Below are 18,783 nucleotides of genomic sequence, written 5' to 3'. Positions count from 1 at the left end.
GTTTCTGCAAGGACCGAGGGCGTACGTCTCAACGGAGAAGGAAATGACAGGGGATCGCAAAGTGGTGACACGAAACAACAGTAGCCTACTGGTTGTGAAAAGGTGTTTTCCCTTCTTGTAGGACGTATTCACCGACGTCATAGCGGCCGCCATTTTGTTGTCTGTGAAGCACTGTGAAAGGCTGAGTGCGTGTCTGACGAGATTATCGCCTCCTCTTAAATTGTTTTTGCCTTGCTTGTTTCTTTCTCTGTTTTAAGCAAATATCTTCTTATTCCGATCAAAGTTGTCCACGAGTAACGCGACTCGACAACTACGAGCTTAGAAGATGTCATCACAACTTTTCACCAACCTAAACCACTTTAACATCACGCGGAGAAAAAGTGCATAGCATCCTGTAGCAACATGCCTTTACAACTAGTTCGGCACCAGGACGACTTCAACGCTGCAGCTCTAATGCTAAACGTAACGGCTCATCGTGTTCAAATCCTGCAAATACAAGATACCGTTTTGAACTCCACGGATTTGCAAACCTAAACGAAGCCTACTTAGTTCAGTGCACGATATCCGTCGTCCGTAACCAGTTGTGTATATGATGGACTCTACAGCGCCGGGGTTACCGCTTTGCTGGTGTCACACCTGAGAACACCTTTTTTGATATGAATAGTTTCGGAAGGATTTGGTCTCATCCAATCGCCGGTACTGGATGGTGTCGTTGCGTATAACACTGCGAATTCAACCGTGCCAATCCATTTTTTTTTTCAAATTTTAGAATTTTAGATATTTTAGAATTTTAGAAGTTTTAGATTTTAGAAGCGAAATTTTAGAGGCCTGTGTGCTGTGCGATGTCAGTGCACGTTAAAGAATCCCAGGTGGTCGAAATTTCCGGAGCCCTTCACTACGGCGTCTCTCATAGCCTGAGTCGCTTTGGGACGTTCAACCCCCATAAACCAAACCAAACCATCTTCTTTCATGCGCGCTACGCGCTGCACACAGATGGCCGTTCTTCTACCGTGTACGGATGTACAGTCGGGGACAAAAGTCTCTGGACCACGTGTTCCTCAAACGAAGCCGATAGCTCTGCTATTATCCGGTGGCTGGAGACCGCACTTGTGAAAGTGAAAGTCAGTATTTTGTTCGTTCCTCTCCATAAGTGTGGTCTCCAGCCGCCGGCAGGGCTATGAGCTTCGTTTGAGGAACGCGTGGTCGAGAGACTTTTGTCCCCGACTGTACGAGGCAGATATCATGGGCCCCCTCCGAGGCTCATACAGCAGCGTTCGCTTTCACAGCAACGATAAAGGATAAACTTGAAAGCCTATATCACTTCAGGAACTTAAGCGTCCTCCAGTGGCTACGTTTAGGCGCCAATAAACCCATAAATTGTTCTTCATGAACGGTCAGTTGCACGTGATGCTGGATCGTTCTCTCCTCATCTCTGATTGATCTCAAGTGAGAGGAATTTTTCCGGTTGCAAATTTTTTTGTCCCTGCAATGGGTATACTGTCACATAGGGTGAGGCTGCCTAAAGAGGTTAGAAAACAAGCGCAGTGGGAACACTTCTTTAACACGTCTTGGTGGGGTAGCAGTCTTCGCTCTTGGGTTCTCTTTCTACGGGAGTGGCGTAGGTTATGCGACTTTGAAAGATCCGCGGGAAAAGCCCTATGATCGTTTGTGAATTTAGAAAAGGCCGAGACTAAAGGTATGGCGGAGGCGTTCAGTATGCTTTTTTTTACAGAGTACATTGCGCGCATTCATGGAGCGGATCCGTGCCATTGCTTGACGAATATGATTAATGGGTTTTAGTTTTGGTCTAGAAGGACAAAAAAACCAAGTTCAAGAAATTTCTGTCACGAAGGGGGAGACATCCGCTCTTACAGGTACTCGTACTGCTGTTAATAAACGAATTAAAGCATATATATATATATATATATATATATATATATATATATATATATATATATATATATATATATATATATATATATATATATATATATATATATATATATATATATATATATATATATATATATGGGGTGACAAGGTGTCTGAAAATTTTTAGAATGTTTGCTTCTGTTCTTTTTGAATTCTGAAATTTATTCGTTTTTGTAATTTTCGTCAAACGTGACGCGCAGAACAATGCTTCACCAAGTTCAAACAATGAAAATAGCTAGTACAGACAAATTTATTTTAATTTCGTCGGGATAGTCGGGATATATTTTACAGATAAGAAATAATGGTGCGAGAACTGTAAGAAAACACCGAACAACTAGTTTAAATTGTGATCAAAAATATTTTGACACTTTTACATTTCCTTCAGGTATTTTACTTGACTCTATATGAATATTGAGAATGTTTAAAGATATGTTGCATATTACTGACAAGGTGCATATTAATCTCCGTAGTTGCCTTGACGAGAACCACGCACTAATAACAATAAACTAATATGACTAGTAACAACTGATCAATAAGTAATAACTGATCAACTTCAGAACAAATCGTAAACATTTGATTTCAGTTATGTCAGCTGTGCACTACATGTTGAGAACGGCGTCAGCAAGTCTCCTCTGGAAGCATCTAGCCTGCCGTGATGGACCACCCGGAGAGGACCTGGTTGTCATCGGGCATCCTCCTCTCCCTCAAGCTCAACGCGTGACGAGGGCGTGTTCATAAGTGCGGGGGTGTGAGACTGTGCGCAAAAGTGAACATTTCAGGCCACTCCCTCCTCACCTGCCTCCTCAAGTCTACCAATAGGACTTTAGGGAATGAGGCAACGACTGAGGCCGAGGGACTTTCCCATTTGCTCTTTGTACAAAATGTATATAAACCCAGTCGTCTTCATTCGTCCATCACCCAAATCCTTCACTCTACGGCGCTCTTGTCCTACTGGAACGGGCGCCGACTTGACCGGGATTCCGTCCAGCCGGGATCCCGAACACGACATCTAACAGGACCCAGGCGTATACGTTCCCAATTTCTCGACTATCCGATCCGTTCCCTGAAATATCGTGGCCAGCCCTACGCAGCGCTGTGACACAAAAATTTAGTTACCGCATGCTCGAACAAGCCTACTGCAACACACGGGCGGTACACCAACTTTCCAAAGTTGGTGCAGGTAGATCACAGATGTACCTACAGATTGTAAGCTCTCGTTGGTATTCACATTTATGTTATTTGTGGCCCTACCAGATGTCGAAAAAAAAATCCTGAGTAACGCAGTACGTTCATGAGGCTGCCGTCAGAACGCCCAATGGGTCTTCTGTAGCACTTGCATACGGCTCTGCAAAGCTCTTGAGATTGGTAAGGTTATAGTTCTATCGACTTTCCAGTGTCTGACGTTTGCTACGTAACAGACGCGCGTAATAACGCGAAGGCCATCAGGACAGAGGGAGGGTAGGCGGAGCAGGAAAGGCGCTTGGCTTTGGGTGCGTGGCATTCCTGACTGTGGCTGACCGTTATGAACGGGCACGACCTCCATCATCCTAAGCACATTCTTCCCGCAGTTCATCAGTCCTACAACACCCTTTCAATTCGCAACCTGACATCACCACGCCTGTAATTAATGGTTCTGTTCTACGACGCTCCATATGATGATAGATTGATTCGGGGTAGTGCACTAAAGCTGCTAAATTTTGCAAGTCATAATTCATATTTCATACTAAAACAGCGGCAGAAAATCCAGCTCTCGAACAGCCATCGAGCCGCAATTCTCCTATATGCTTCGAGCACACCTTTCGTCCTTGGGGGCTCGTCCATTGTATGTGAGGGTGGCGCCAAACGGGACAAAAGACAAAGAAAGACGCGCTACCCTCACATACTATGGATAACCATTACCGACTCGCCCAAGTTTCTACCCTCGTCCATTCATTTGAGGCGCTGGATGCCCGGCGCAGCCGGCCTGCGCGCTCAGTGTGTCGAAGAGCGGTTGTACCTTAATCAGCTCGCAATGGAGCTCGAAGCCGTTTGAAGAGAACTCCGCTTATGCGCGTGCTCGTGGCCAATTTGTTGAAAAAGAAAGGACGTGTTTCTGATCTTCGCCACCGCGTTCCATCGGCGTGCTATTTGATCCTTCCATTCACCAGTCTTTCCAGCTGCAGTCGACGCCCCTCCGGCGTCATCAGTCCGTTCACTCCTCGTCTCCCACCTGCATGAAGTCTTCAGGCAGATGAAGCTTTCAGGCCCTCTCGCTGGCAAGCGCGCATAAGTGGCGCCACCAATGACGTCGCCATTCCTTCTGCCGCTCAGTTAGAGACCCAGAGATCGCAGACCCAGACAGGCGCGGCGGGGGCAGGAGATAGCCCTTGCCGCGTGCCCCAACTGAGCGGAGCCATTTGTGGCATAAACGACCAGCTTTTGTCTCGGATGGACTGCTCGCGCCGCCTTCGAGGCGCACCGCGCTCTAGGTCAAGGCGACTGCGCCGCGGCTTCTGCATGGTGCCTCCTCCCCTTTGTGCCAATGTGGGTCGCCATGCAGACAAGCGCCCTTTGTGCGGCGGCCGCGCCCGTGGGACAAGGGTTCGACACTGCAGCACGTTCTTCGCGCCGCCTTTGTGTGCCGAAGAGGCTCCTCGCGCAGTTCGCGTCACGCTCCCCTCCGTGCTCGTCCGCAAACCGCCTGCAAATGTGTCCGAATGCGCACTCTCAATTGGACCTGCTATGAGTTGTCTCGAAGAGGCGGTTCTGCGCTTGCTATCGAACTCTTCGCTCGTCGCCGATGCCACTATATTGGGAATGGGGCGGTTGGTAGGTGGCTGGTGGAGAGAGGAAAATCCCCCTTAACATTTCCACCTGCCACAGTCGACAGGTGGAGGGTTCAGACGCAGACGCCGCCGCCGGACAGTTCTCGTCGTCGTGGCACTCTTAATGCTGTGGCTCTGTGTGAGAGTGTTCATGCCGAGAGTCCTGCATAGCAATTGCACGCAGCTTTGTGGGTCCCTGTCCAACGAAATCAGTGAGGCAAATCACATCGCTCAGATGCTGGAACTTGAGCACGTCCAGCGTCGTTATTCCTGTACTGTGGCCGGCCCCTGCGACCGACACCCTCAAGTACTGCATACACGGCACGTCTGTAGCTTTGTAACAAGCCACGTAACTTATCCCGTTATAAAATCATCATCATCATCACGATCATTAGCAGCCTTACTACAACCACTCCAGCACAAAGGCCTCTCCCATATCCCTTCAACTGCCCGCAAACTTGCCAATTCCACCAGCGGGACATAACTTTCTGCCGCGTCTTGCTACGCTTGCCTTCCGCTTTGAAATAACACTGGAGAATAAGTGAAGTTCGAAACAGGCTTTAAGAAAGATTCCTTTGGCATTCTGTTTCTGCTTTTGGAAAATGGTTTCAGAAAGTGGCTTGATACGCGACCCTCCGTGCGAGAATTAAAAAATCTCAAGGGGTTCCGAAAATTCCCCGTGGAACTGGGAAACACTCAAGAAGACCTGTAGGAACGCCGATGAACCTGGCTGTGTGGCAGCAGAGATCCTGACTGTTACCGATTCGATGCGAATAGAGACAAAATATTGATTAGAAACGAGTACTCTGAAAGTTAGGTCTACGAAATACACGTATTACCCTTATAAAAGTGGTCTTTATTTTATACTGTCTATAGACTTCTTATAGACTCTATTACCTTCGTATAGATATTTATTTTTGCTTATTCACAGTCTATAGACTGTCTATAGACAAAAGTCTACTAAAAGTGTATGACCATAAATATATAGGGTTTGTATTGCTTATTGACTAGTCTATAGAATTTACAGACAAAAGTCTATAGACTGTCTATGACAAGAAGTCTGCTAAATGTGTATGACAATAAATCTGTAGATTTTCTATAGACTCTCTATAGGGTCTGTATTGCTTATAAACTAGTCTATAGACTTTATAGACAAAAGTCTATGGGCTGTCTATAGACTGTCTAAAGATATTTTTGTAATTGTAGTTTTACATGCCACATGCGTTCGGCGTATCCGCAAAACAGCGCTCGCATTACTTATCTTCCACATCCTGACTGTCTGAAGATTATTCAGTACGGGTGTGAAATTCACTCTTTGACGTCGCTGAACCCCAAACCCCACCGAAGAAAAATTCGCCCTTTTTCTTTTTATCTACCACTTGAAACGACGGGAGTGATTACAGAATTATCCGTCGGCCTAGTGAGAAGGCACAGCGTCGCACAATGAGGTGACGATTGTGTTAATCTTTGAGCTCAATAGATATGGTATATAGACACTTTGTTTTATCCAAGAGCTCTACTATAGAGAAAAAGAAATAAAGAACGCAAGCAGCACCTCCGCGCTGTTACTTGCTCGAGAGGCGTTGCAGGCTCTCTGGAGAACATGCGTTGCGTGCATTGTTTCGACCGTGAACCGCACTGCCATCTAGCCCTGACGTCAGCGTTCATAGTACCTCCAATATTGAGTAATAAAAATAGCCCATATGACGTACCCTGGAGGGGTTTCTGTGCGCGTCACTGACAGGAGATTAGCGATCCAATGCGACAGGCTCAAGACAACGCCCCAGCTATGCAAGTCTGTTGTGTTTCAAGCTCATAGCCCAGGCGAGTCGTATTCGAATGAATTAAGAAGGAGATGTTTCGCGTAGTGTAGTAGTAGTTACAACAATTGAAGCCTTAACCAGCTTCAGCGGGCCAGTAAAATAGGAAACCAAGACAGTTGCACAGCTAGAGCAGATTGTAACGATACTTCGGTGACGCTCTTTTAATGCCAAGGTATCATGTATGTCCGCTCGGGGGGGGGGGGGGGGGGGCAGCATCACTTGATCGCTTCGGTGACCGCTTCCTGGCGCTTTGCACCGCCGTGAACCGTGTTGCCAGGATATCCGCCATAACTCTTCAGGGTCTTTGCGCCGACATGTTTCACAGAGCCCGCCAAATATGCCGATCGAAATGCCATCGACCCAACACAAGCCTTCCGGCCGACAGAGTTAAAATCGCTGCTGCAGCTGCATAAGGTATTGACGTGCCCTTGCAGCACGCACTTTATTGCTCTACACACAAAACGACACAAGACACACAAAGGCGAAGCCAAGTGTACAACTGTTAATCACATCGCCACGATCAACACCGTCGCAGCACATGCTCGTGTTTTGAGCGCCCGTCTACTTGACGCTGGAGGAGCATGAGACAGAAGGCGCAGTCCTTTAGTGTTCAGTTTCACCGCTGCCAGGGTGCTATCAAGGTGCTCTCGGATGGTTCTATTCGCTCCTCGCCTCATATGGCTATATTTGTCAAAAATAATGTCCGGTAAGTTTTGCAGATCTATAATAATAATAATAAATAATAATAATTGGTTTTTGGGGAAAGGAAATGACGCAGTATCTGTCCCATATATCGTTGGGCACCTGAACTGCACCGTAAGGGAAGAGATAAAGAGGGAGTGAAAGAAGGGGTGCCGTAGTGGAGGGCTCCGGAATAATTTCGACCACCTGGGGATCTTTAACGTACACTGACATCGCACAGCACACGGGCGCCTTAGCGTTTTTCCTCTATAAAAACGCAGCCGATGCGGCCGGGTTCGAACCCGGGATCTCCGGATCAGTAGTCGAGTGCCCTAACCACTGAGCCACTGCGGCGGGTTGGAGATCTACAGCGATCGAAAATTTCGCCTTGGGAAATCAAGTGTCTTCGGCTTTTCATATAGTGGAGATTTCCGGATTAATTTCCACCGCCCGGCCTGGATTCCTCAGCGGGCACGCGACAAATATAGTCAAGAAAAAGATGTAACACTTAAATCACCTAAATAGTGCAATGTGATAGCATTAGACCTCGCATTTGTCACAGCTTCTGTTGCAACTTCTATGTGGGCCTGCGTCAGCTTTGCAATTGTCGGTTTATGAACCGCCATATTTGGGCCGCAGTAGCAGGATGCCGCTATGCTCAAACGGTGCCGACAATTGCATATATCACATATTTTTCCGATTTTTGATTTCGATTCTCTACCTATAGGTTGCTGTCTAGAAACTATAGGTTGCTCGCAATCCGTTGGGCAGGTTGTGATGACGTAACAAGATCACGTGACCTCTTTCGACCAATCAGGGTGGTCCGTCAGGGCAGGTTATGATGTCACAAGGTGGCGTGACATCTGTCAGCCAATCAACAAATTTCGTGACATCGGAAATCGACGGGGCTTTGGTGCGACGAGAACAATAGTGCTATTCCACTAATACGTTTGATTTTACCTTGTATACAACAACCGCTACTGCTTCCGTCAGATGCTAACAACTGGCATGTGTTCCGTGCGCATGAACAATTAGTAGAACGTTTTAGCGCGGCCGCTGCAGTTATACCGCACCGGGAACTATACCTGCACAAGCACTCGCTACACATGTGCACGGCAGACGCGAAAGTAGCAGCAACGATAGCAGTTTACGCAAACGGTAAGCTACGACGTCCTGGTAACTGCTGTCGTGAAAAGGACAGTCAGCAGATGCGCTATAAAGCAGTCCTCATAGAAGTCGTTCTCGTGTGCCCGTCTTGAGTTTCAAGCCAGAGGCATATGCGCTCAAGCGCTTACATATTTCTTCGCTTATTCACATGGTAGATTGAGACCCAAAGAAGAAGAGGTCTCCACCCGCACCACAGCAGCATCGCAGGATACGCTGCACTTATACAGCAGAAGGCTGCGTATTCTCATTTGAAAATCTGTATCGACGTCGCAGCATGTTCAGATAATTGTTTTCCGCGCGTTTCGTGGTCAAGTTTGCAGGGAGCCCATGATGGACACCGTATAGCAGACGACGACTTGTTTTGTAGTTTGGATGACCTGGAGACCTTGAGAAGTGCGCTCGAACGCCGCGGCTCCTCTTTATTCGTTTTGTTCTCTCTTTCTGTGCCTTTTTTTCTTTTTTTTTGCACTCTGACGTCACCGAAATGGGGCCGTTGCGGCCAGACATCTCGCCTGAGATCTCAGACAACGCAGCAGGTTACCTGTGATAGCCGATATGAAAATGCGAAACAGATACCTCTCACAGCTCGCACGACAGTAAACGTTTTCTGCGCCTGTTATACGGTAAAAATTTCTCAACGGCCCGACGTTCACGTTGGCGCAAGAGGCAGCCTCAGGGGTTGCCTAATTGCTTCGCCCTCGTTCAGGCCTCCTCTCGAGAGCAGACAAGCGACATCCGCGAGTGTCTCTCTTCACGAGAGCACAGCTCAGGACGCCGCGTCCACTGTTGCCTTCTTTCAACGCCGTGTTTCATTGTGCTGTAATCTTCAGGTGGGAAGATACCAAACTCGCCCCCATTTACTATTCAATATATACTCAGTCTTGTTCTCGAGTATACAGAGGCCGCTTTGCAACTCGCGACCTGCATGCATTGATGATTTTTCTTTTTCCTTTATACGCGTGTATACACCACCGTCGCAACAACTCGTGCAACATGGCGGCGCGCCCAATGCACGCCATTCACGCAGGGTCGTTATGCATACGGGAAAATGGAAGTGGGGGGGGGGGGGGCAGTCCACTTTCCCCGTGGCCAGCGACGATGCGCCTTTGTGTGTCGAGGACCCGGAAGCCACCGCCAGGGCAGCCGCCCGTGCAAACCCACGCAGCAGACGCAGTGCAGTGTCGACGCCGTAACGCACTTCCCGTCCGGAGATTGGACTCGGCCAAGCAAGACCCAGCTTCGCCTCCGGCGTCTTGAATCAATCTGTCGCGGGGGACCGCCCGCGGCCGCACCGTATGCGTCGGGGCTTCCTGCGCCCGGCCCTCGTTCCGCAAGCGAGGCGTGCATGCACATTGGGTGCTGCGCAGACAGACAAATACTCGGCGGTAACACGCCAGCGCCGAGCGCGCCGCCAGCGTCATGGATCGCCGGCGCGCTGGTCGAAAGCGAATGGGGAAAGCCAAATTGTCAGCATGCAACTGTGGCCGCCGCAGCAACCGTCGCCGAGCGCGCACGCTATTCCAAGGTTGCGCCGCCGCCGCTACCGAGCACGCCCCTTTCGCCCACCGCCGCCGCCTCATTTGAGCGGTCGGCCGCGAGGGCTATAATGCGGCGCGGTTCCAAGCGGATCGCGTATATGAACCGAGCGTCGTTACGCTGTCCGCGCGACGATGGCCGCACTTGGCCCTTTGGGACGACTAGACACGTCCCACGCTGAGGCCTTGCCGCAAGCGGTCAATACATGTGTGCAGCGACTGACGGAGCGCTTCCCTTTCAGATGCGCTCCAATTCCACGGACGTTCGTACTGAACGAAGTGAATTATAGGGCATACAAAGTGACAAAAAAGGATAATTAGCAAATCTTGAGACCCGTCAATGTGCTGAAGCTTTATATGGCGGTTATTCGCCGTCGTCAAGGTTGACCGAATCAAGACGTCGCAACACGCCCACGCTCCGCAGACATCCTGTCCTGGTCAGCAGTGCGGGCTCCACGACTGCACCGTACTCGATGCCTTCCTTTCTGTCTATACACTTTTTTCCTCCACTCCGTTGTAGTATAGCAGAGCGGACATGCATGTTCTGAGCATTGGATATCTTACTGAAGACTATCTTCCTGTGCATGCTCTGGCGCAGCTAGGATATAGCCGAATGCTGTCGTTTCTCTGATACATGCAGCTCCTTATATCTCATGGTTAGCATTTTACTCGACAGCGTAAGGGCCCCGTTCTGTAGAAAAGCCGGTGGCGGCGCTGCTGTCGGCATTCCGGTAGTTATCGAAAAATCCGGATTGGTTCATATAGTGGCTGTTACAAAAGGCTACCATAGATGGCGCCAGCCACACCAGCGGAATATCTTCAGCGATCAGTGCAACCGCGAGCAATGCGCCAAGCCAGGAGGCGTTGGCCAAGCGCATTGGGCGTCGGCCGTCGTCTTTCTCCTCATCCTCATAAAAGCACGCAGCAGTCGCGACGACTCGATCACTGCGTATACATATCTTACTGGCGTCTATCGCCTCCCAAGCTGGTATACGTAGCAGACCCATCGCTGTATGCCCTGACCCTTGGGCTGCGAGTCAGACACGCTACAGATACGCCACGCAGACACGTCCATACGGCTTGGTTAAAGCTAGAATTTACATGTTTGTCGTGCAGTCTTTCACATGATTGTGATTGTGAAAGAGGAACCAGTGTCTGTGCCTGCGTGGGCAAAGGGAAATGCTGTAGAGTGCGTCATACATTTAAAGGCGGATGTTAAGTGTCTTCCCGATTTTTCTTTTCCATTTCTCGGTGCACCGTCCTCAGGTCAGACCTTTATCCGGGATTCCTATCCTGGTGGCATGTTAAACATGCTTGAAGGGTGTCTTACGAAAGCCAATGATTTGCATCCAACTGAGACTCCTCCCTGAGCCCTGAACCGCTGACCTGATAAGCCTACAAATCTTGCATAGCCATCAACCGGCCGCTCTCACAACTGTGTGCAACACCATCATCCGCTCAAGCAACTATGTGCAGATGATGGCGTTGCTAGAAGATTTGGTAGGGTTATCAGGTAAGTGGTGCGGGGCGCTGCGAAAGTTTTCAGTTCGATGCAAATCACTGGTTCAGTTCCCGAGTCTGCAGTGATTCTACTTTGCATCTGCATAGCTGTATCAGGAAGGTTTCCTGGAGTTTGCGTTCGTAATTTAAAATTCAACGATGTCATTAGCCCTCAATAACATGATCACTTTTTGACCACTGAGAAAGGAGCACTGACGTGTCCTGCGCTGGCCAATGGAATTGGTCTTATCTATGGGCGTGGTCTTCTTCTGTCACACGTTCATCTGCTGGGCAATGAGAAGAAAGTGCCGCATGGTTACGTCCGCGGGCGGGGGAGAGGGCCCTGTACAGACGGAAGCGGCGAAGGCATCTACAACATTTCCTGTATTCTTCTGTGGAATACATATGTTTACTAAAAACTTGCACACTGACCATCGGCGGCGGTTTCTTGAAGAAGTTTGGTCCGTGACCCAAATAACATCCTCCGTTTTGGCACTAGGTGAAGGCCAGAGAATATCCGCTTACAACGTAGTACTATGCCAGCGATGGACGTCACGAAACTCCGGAGAAAGTCCCTCGTACGTTCATCGCTGTAAAGAACAAATCACTGCGCTGACTGTCCCGCACTGATCTCCATTCCGGAAACCACGGCACTCGGGCCAAAATCCCGGGTATACTGCCTGAGCACGTCAGCAAGGCCAAAGCGTCAGCCCTGTTACCGCCGATACTTAGTGCGTAATGCGCGCTGACATCGAAGGCCGCGCTCCGAACGCCCGCGGCAAGGCCGCCGTCAAGGCAGTTCCTGAGGGGGTACCGCTCGGTCCGTTGGCTCGGTCGCGCGCACCTCGGACACCCTGCAGCGGTGGCGGCACAATTACACCGACCGCTGAACGCTGGCGTATCACACAAAGGGACGTGGCCTGCTGCAGAGCTGCTCTGCTGGGTGGCACGGGGCCCCCTTTATTTTTCTCTCGCGGCCGTAAACGTGCTCTGCCGCCAAGGCCTACTTGCGCGGGACAATGGGCCGTTGCTCTTCGCCTCCCGGCGCTCAGCGACATCGCCGCGTCGGTCGGAGCGTCTCTGTATATCGTCGGGGCGTTGCCGCCGTCCCGCTGGGCTCAACGCTGCTTCGAGAAGATAAAATTGGCTTAATGTTCCGGAGCTTAGACCCGCGCGACCTGCGCCGCACGTGGAAGGACGTCGTAATTGCTCTGGCACTTTGCAATAGCGCCGCACAATATATACTGTATACTATGTGCGGCAACAGCAGCGCGATTTCTAAAGTAGGGCACGCGTTTGGAAACCACGCCGAGGGAGTATGTAGTGTTCGTCATCAGGAAGGCCGCTGAGGTCGGGCTTTGTGACGCTGTCGGATTGCGGCGACCAGGAGAATGCCTTCGCGTGTCTCCGGAAAGGATGGCTATAAGAAGCGATGGGCGCGACCTGCGTATACAGGAAGGTAAATGATGAGAGGCGGACTAAGTGGTCGTGAAGGGGGGAGTCTGCGAGGAAATGCGGCGCAGAGCAATACAACGTACGGACCGAGCTCTGGGGTAACTAAATGGACGAACCCACTCGCTCCAACGTTGCCGCTCCGAGAAGTGCATGGTGTACCCACCTGGTTTGAGGATCCCCCGCGTATTTTGCGTCTCAGAGTAACGCCCGGCCTCACTCTTTTAACCGTTGAAACCAATCCTGCTGCTGTGACGCAAGCCAGGTGGAAAGGCCGTTAATCTCCTGGCTGTATATATCGTTGACGGCAGTATCTGCTCGGTTGCTAGGCGGCCTGTTTGGCATGCACTTGAGAAAGGAGCGGGATGAGGAAACGAGAGCGTATCAGCCTATAGCAAATATTTGCATACATAAAAAGAAAATTGCGGAGGGCACTTAAGGTTACTCTCGTGCTTTGAATACGAAAGTATTGGCTTTATTTTTATTTAGTTTTTATCTTTTAATTTACTTACATTTTTTCCTCTCTAATGACACACCTACTCATTAGCATACAGTCGTAAGGCAACGCATGCACTAAGCTCACCTTTGTTCGCCATGAAGCAACGCCGTTTTGTGACACATATGTGCGTTGCGTGCTCGCCCCGCAATCTGAAAGTCCTGCAGGTGTTCAATGGATCCCCACACGTTTGGAAAAAAAAAAATATTTTTCTTCGATACCACGGTGACGACACCTGAGACTTTTGGGACCACTGCTGCTGGTCGACGCCGACACCAGGTTTTGTTAGCCGTGTAATCTTTTCGCATTGAAACACAAGTGAGCCCCAATACTCGACAGAAGACAGCTGGGACACTGCGTGTGCCGCAAATGCCTCCAGACAACACTATTGACAGCGAGGAGTTGACGGATCTTCCTGTGTCCGGGGACGACTGCAGATACACGGGAGTGCCGTGTTTGAACCAGTGCTTTATTTCTCTTCTACTCAGCCGTATGTGACCTGTGTTCTTTACGACGACTGTACGGAACAAAAAGGGCGACTGTCGGCGCGGGTGCAGAGTGCGCATAGTTGGAGGAGCCTCTTGTGGGCAACGCGAACTGGCAGATGTTCCGCGAGTAATCGTTAGTATAGTTTGCGAAAGCGAGATCGCCACCGTGTCAGAGTAATAATAATAAAAAAGGCGTTCCCCAAGTGACACCGGCATTCAAACATGGCCTTTCAAGGGCTTTTCCCTAAGTTAATCCTTCGTCACTGCAACGCCTTAAATAGATGAAACGGTATGTGAGCATTAGCATCGGCGAAACAGCTATTGTGAATGGTCTTCAATAATTCTATGCATGTAGCATGACGCAGTGGTGCACTCCTACGGCACACACGAAAAATAATAAAAAAATGAAGCAACCACTGGAGGACCATCGAGGATTAATATTCCATACTAAATAATTTGACAGAATCCTGTACCTGCATCGCGAAGCTTTTTTTTATTTTCGCGCTGTTAATGGGTGCTATTTGCACGCTATAATACTTCCTATTCCATATTTATATTCGATCTACTTATGCCCTTCCCTTTTCCTTTAATGTCATCAGATAAGAGTGTTGAAGGCGTCTATAATAAGCACATGTAGGTCGTTGTGTACTCGCGAGCACACACCGTCAGTTCCGCGGCGTGGTTTCGAGCTCCAAAACGCCTCCACCAAAAATAATAATTAATAATAATAATTGGGTTTTGGTGGAAAGGAAATGGCGCAGTATCTGTCTCATATATCGTTGGACACCTGAACCGCGCTGTAAGGGAGGGGATAAGAGAGGGAGTGGAAGAAGAAAGGAAGAATTAGGTACCGTAGTGGAGGGCTCCGGAATAATTTCGACCACCTGGGGATCTTTAACGTGCACTGACATCGCACAGCACACGGGCGCCTTAGCGTTTTTCCTCCATAAAAACGCAGCCGCCGCGGTCGGGTTCGAACCCGGGAACTCCGGATCAGTAGTCGAGCGCCCTAACCACTGAGCCACCGCGGCGGGGCCCAAAAATATCACCCATATCGCTTTTTTTTTTTAGAACAGTGAGGTTGCAGGGAAAACCATTTTTACACTTCAAGGGTCTATAAGTTCACTACCCGTCGTTCACTCCCGCAGGGTGGCTGTGAGCACAGATGATCACCACAGGGGCTTGTGATCACGTGACCACAGGTGGCGCCATACTCATCGGCCAGCTTATGGTCATGGCGATGCATGTCTCATTGGCCAGAATGTGAACACGTGATACCAGAGTGGTGGCGTCGTTTATTTTTGCCTTACAACGAACTCACTGACAACTATACTCCGCCGTGAAAGACAGAAAAACTCCCTGACACGACTTTCGCTGTAAAAATCCGCATAGTTTCTGAGTAGCCGCGTGTGTCCCATCCACTTGCCGCCACATACGAAGACAAACGAGGCCACTGGGGGGCGGTGTCATGGCTTGCGCGTGCTCAGCTCGATAACAGTGCCTGATGTCGCGTATCATACATTGCACACCCATTGTGAAGAAGGACCGCACCTCTTTCTCAAGCGCTGTTTTCCTTGTTTTTTTTTCTTCATCGACTTGCTTGCAAACAACGCGTCCGACACGGACAGCAGCAACAGCAGCAGCACGCGCCCAAATGCAACGGTACTTAGCCGTGTGGACAGCGCAGCTACGTGAACGCCTGTCGGGTCATGACGCGTCTCTCTCTCTCTCTTTCCGCATGCAGCGCGTGGTTACTCGCGGCCCTGGCGGACACAAAGACGACGCCTGTGTTCCTTTTGCACTGCCCTCTCATTGACCCGGCCCTCCGGGACTCAGCGCAGACGAGAATGGCCGGTGCCCTCTGACCCCGGGCCGCCTCTGCGCCGCGGTGGTCTCGATTACGTCCGCGGCAGCCGGTGCGTGGGAACGACGCCAGGATGCGGTCCGTCTTTTGCGCAAGTTTCCAGGTAGCCAGTGCCCTGATGATGGCCAGCGGTCTGTCCGCGGGGCTACGCCATAAAGGACGTAGGTAGAGGGCGTAGGTGCGCGTGTGTGGCCGCGGGGGAGTCTTGTGAAGTGGATGGCCAAAAGGGTGTCGTGTGCGAGACGAGACGTGAATGCTGCTTCCAAGGCCGGCGATATATTTTCATTCATTTTTCAACTTGTGCTTCTTTGCAATTCACTGTCCATTAGCTATATAGCGGCTGGCCCTTCTGTTTCTTGCTTTCTTTGTGGTATGGCGTATGAAGACGAGCATGCGTCCACAGGAGGCCTCGAGCGAGAACAAAAGAATGATGACTGATCACGTTAAATAACCTTTGCTTGCAGGAAGCTCGCTCTAGGCGTGTTCGTGTGATTAGATGCCAGCACAAAGAAAATGTACCCATTGTCGGTGTTTTGACGACAATATTTGCATATATAGAAAACTTACTGTTGTCGCTTACCCATTATACTTAGTGAACGTTTTGGTTTAGTTTACGGAGGTGTAACGTCCTAAAGCAATTCAGGCTATGAGGGGCGCCGTACTGAAGGCCTCCGGATATTTTCGACCACCTGGGGTTCTTTAACGTGCACTGACATCGCACAGTACACGGGCCTCTAGAATTTCGCCTCCATCGAAATTCGACCGCCGCGGCCGGGATCGAACCTGCGTCTTTCGGGTCAACAGCCGAGCGCCATAACCACTCAGCCACCACGGCGGAAGTGAACGTTTTGACCACAGGCTTTTCATAGATAACTTACTATTGTCGCTTGACTAGCATGCTGATCAGAGTTGAGTCGCGTTCCGCATTATGCGTAGGGCTCTTCGTTTTCAGGTAAAACCCGACTTTGCCCGAATCGTGCACCCTGAAAACATTTATTAAAAATCGTGTTAGGCAAGCGTAGCAGGAGGCGGCAGAAGGTTAGGTGCGCGGATGAGATTAGGAAGTTTGCAGGCATAGGGTGGGCGCAGCTGGCAAAGGACAGCGTTAATTGGAGAGACATAAGAGAGGCCTTTGCCCTGCAGTGGGTGTAGTGAGGCTGACGATGATGATGTGTTAAACTCGATATGAGTCCACCCGAAAGTGCATCTTGCTGAAAACATGGCCTGGTTCCCAGGCAACACTCCCACTTTTCGTGGAAACCAGAACGGACTGCCTCCACTTTTACTGTTCCTCTCAGAAAATGTAAAAACAACATAAAAGAGAGAGAGAGAGAGACGGAGCCCGGATCAGCAACGCTTTGCCAGGCTTAACGCCAATGGAATATAGATGAAAAGGAGCTAAATAAAAAAATTAAAGGCAAAAGCAAAGCTTTAAAAAACCAACAACAAGACCCAAAAGAAGAGGAAACAAAAGAGACACCACAGTCAAAGGCAGACAGACAAAGCACAGAGTGCAGTCCACGACAAAAAAAAAAGAAAACCAAAGTCGCAGTATAGGTGTGATCTCAGTTATAATGACAAAGCACAGAATGTTGGCCACGACGAAAATGAGGGATGTGGAAGCTGCCTTCAACGTGGTTCCAACAGGTGACCTGTCGAAAGGGTACAATGGATTTCGTCACCCCATTACGAGTCATCATCCATCTCAGGTTTCTGCAAAAATTAGACGGGAGCGCGAACGGCTTGGGTCCCATTCCTGCCTGTCCTCCCTGCAATCCTGAAGAAGCTTGCAGGCAACGCAACTCCTCCATTGCAAATAACTCGTAGAAATAGTCAATTTGTTTGACCGCAATATCGAGGGTAACTGTTTTCGAAGGTATAAAACTGATTTGGATATTACTTACACATATCAGTTTTAGAATTTCGAAATGTGGATATTACTTACTGACCGCAGCGGTGGCCAAGTAGTCTGAGCATCCGCCTTGCATGCGGGAGGTGCGGGGTTCGATCCCCAGTGCCGCCGGGTACACAACGGTGATACAATCGCTACAAGCTTTCCCTTGGCCTGATGATCGGCTTATCAGGGCTGAAATGCTTGGAAAATGGGTCTTTGACTCCACCTTGAGCAATCGAAAATACCTTGTGCCATGACGCTCTTTGGCCATAGATGCCCTTGCGCCATAAATCCGTAATCATTATCATCTGGATATTACTTGCGGTTATCTACACGCCTCTCAGTAAGGAGGCTAACAGTAAAAGTGAAAAAGTTGACTACTCATTAATAGTTAACGAGCCTACTAGTTAGCATGTCTTTGCTACCGGTGCACTACACCATTGAAAGTACAATGCCGAAGAAGCTGCTCTTCTGAAACAAGAGTGGCAGATCGGGCTAGTTGGTAATTTTCCATAATGCGATACAGCGCGAATAAAGACGGGGACGAAGCGAGACAAGACACCACAGCGCTGAAACAGCCTATTAAAATTGCAGACCATCCTAGGTGAAACACCTGGTATGTAGTTGTTTTCAAGAGGACGTAAAGTGCAACTGCCACTTATACAGACAAGACCGCCTTATAAAATCATATCAGATCTTTATATCTTCATGTATGCCCAGCTACATGAACGGGCTGCGGAAAAAAAGCTGTCCTTTGGCAGTTTGTCTGGCCCACTAACCCAGTAGTTTTAACAAAAAAAAAGAGAAACAAAAACAGTGATTTGTGATTGCTCAGTATACCGGGTGTATACAAGTATACGCGGTTCGGCACCTTTATAGCCAAAAGCGCGATTTAGACCGCTCTGCGTGTGGTTTAAGACTTACCGTAGCTTGTTGCAAGAGCATGCGACTACCAAATCAGGATGTTTTGCTCTAAACAGCAATACGTTTGAGAAAAAAAAAATGGAAGCGGTAAACCCAAGCGATTTGTGTCGTTCGTATATAAGGATTTTCTTTCCTGCTCTGGGCCGTCTGCTGGGGTGGCCAGGGAATTATCCGCACTCAGTCCTCTCCTAAGCTTCTCAATTGGACAAAGACACGGACAGAG

Source organism: Amblyomma americanum, chromosome 4 (assembly GCF_052857255.1).
Source record: "Amblyomma americanum isolate KBUSLIRL-KWMA chromosome 4, ASM5285725v1, whole genome shotgun sequence".
NCBI classification, from domain to species: domain Eukaryota; kingdom Metazoa; phylum Arthropoda; class Arachnida; order Ixodida; family Ixodidae; genus Amblyomma; species Amblyomma americanum.
Note: the sequence above shows the minus strand (reverse complement) of the source record.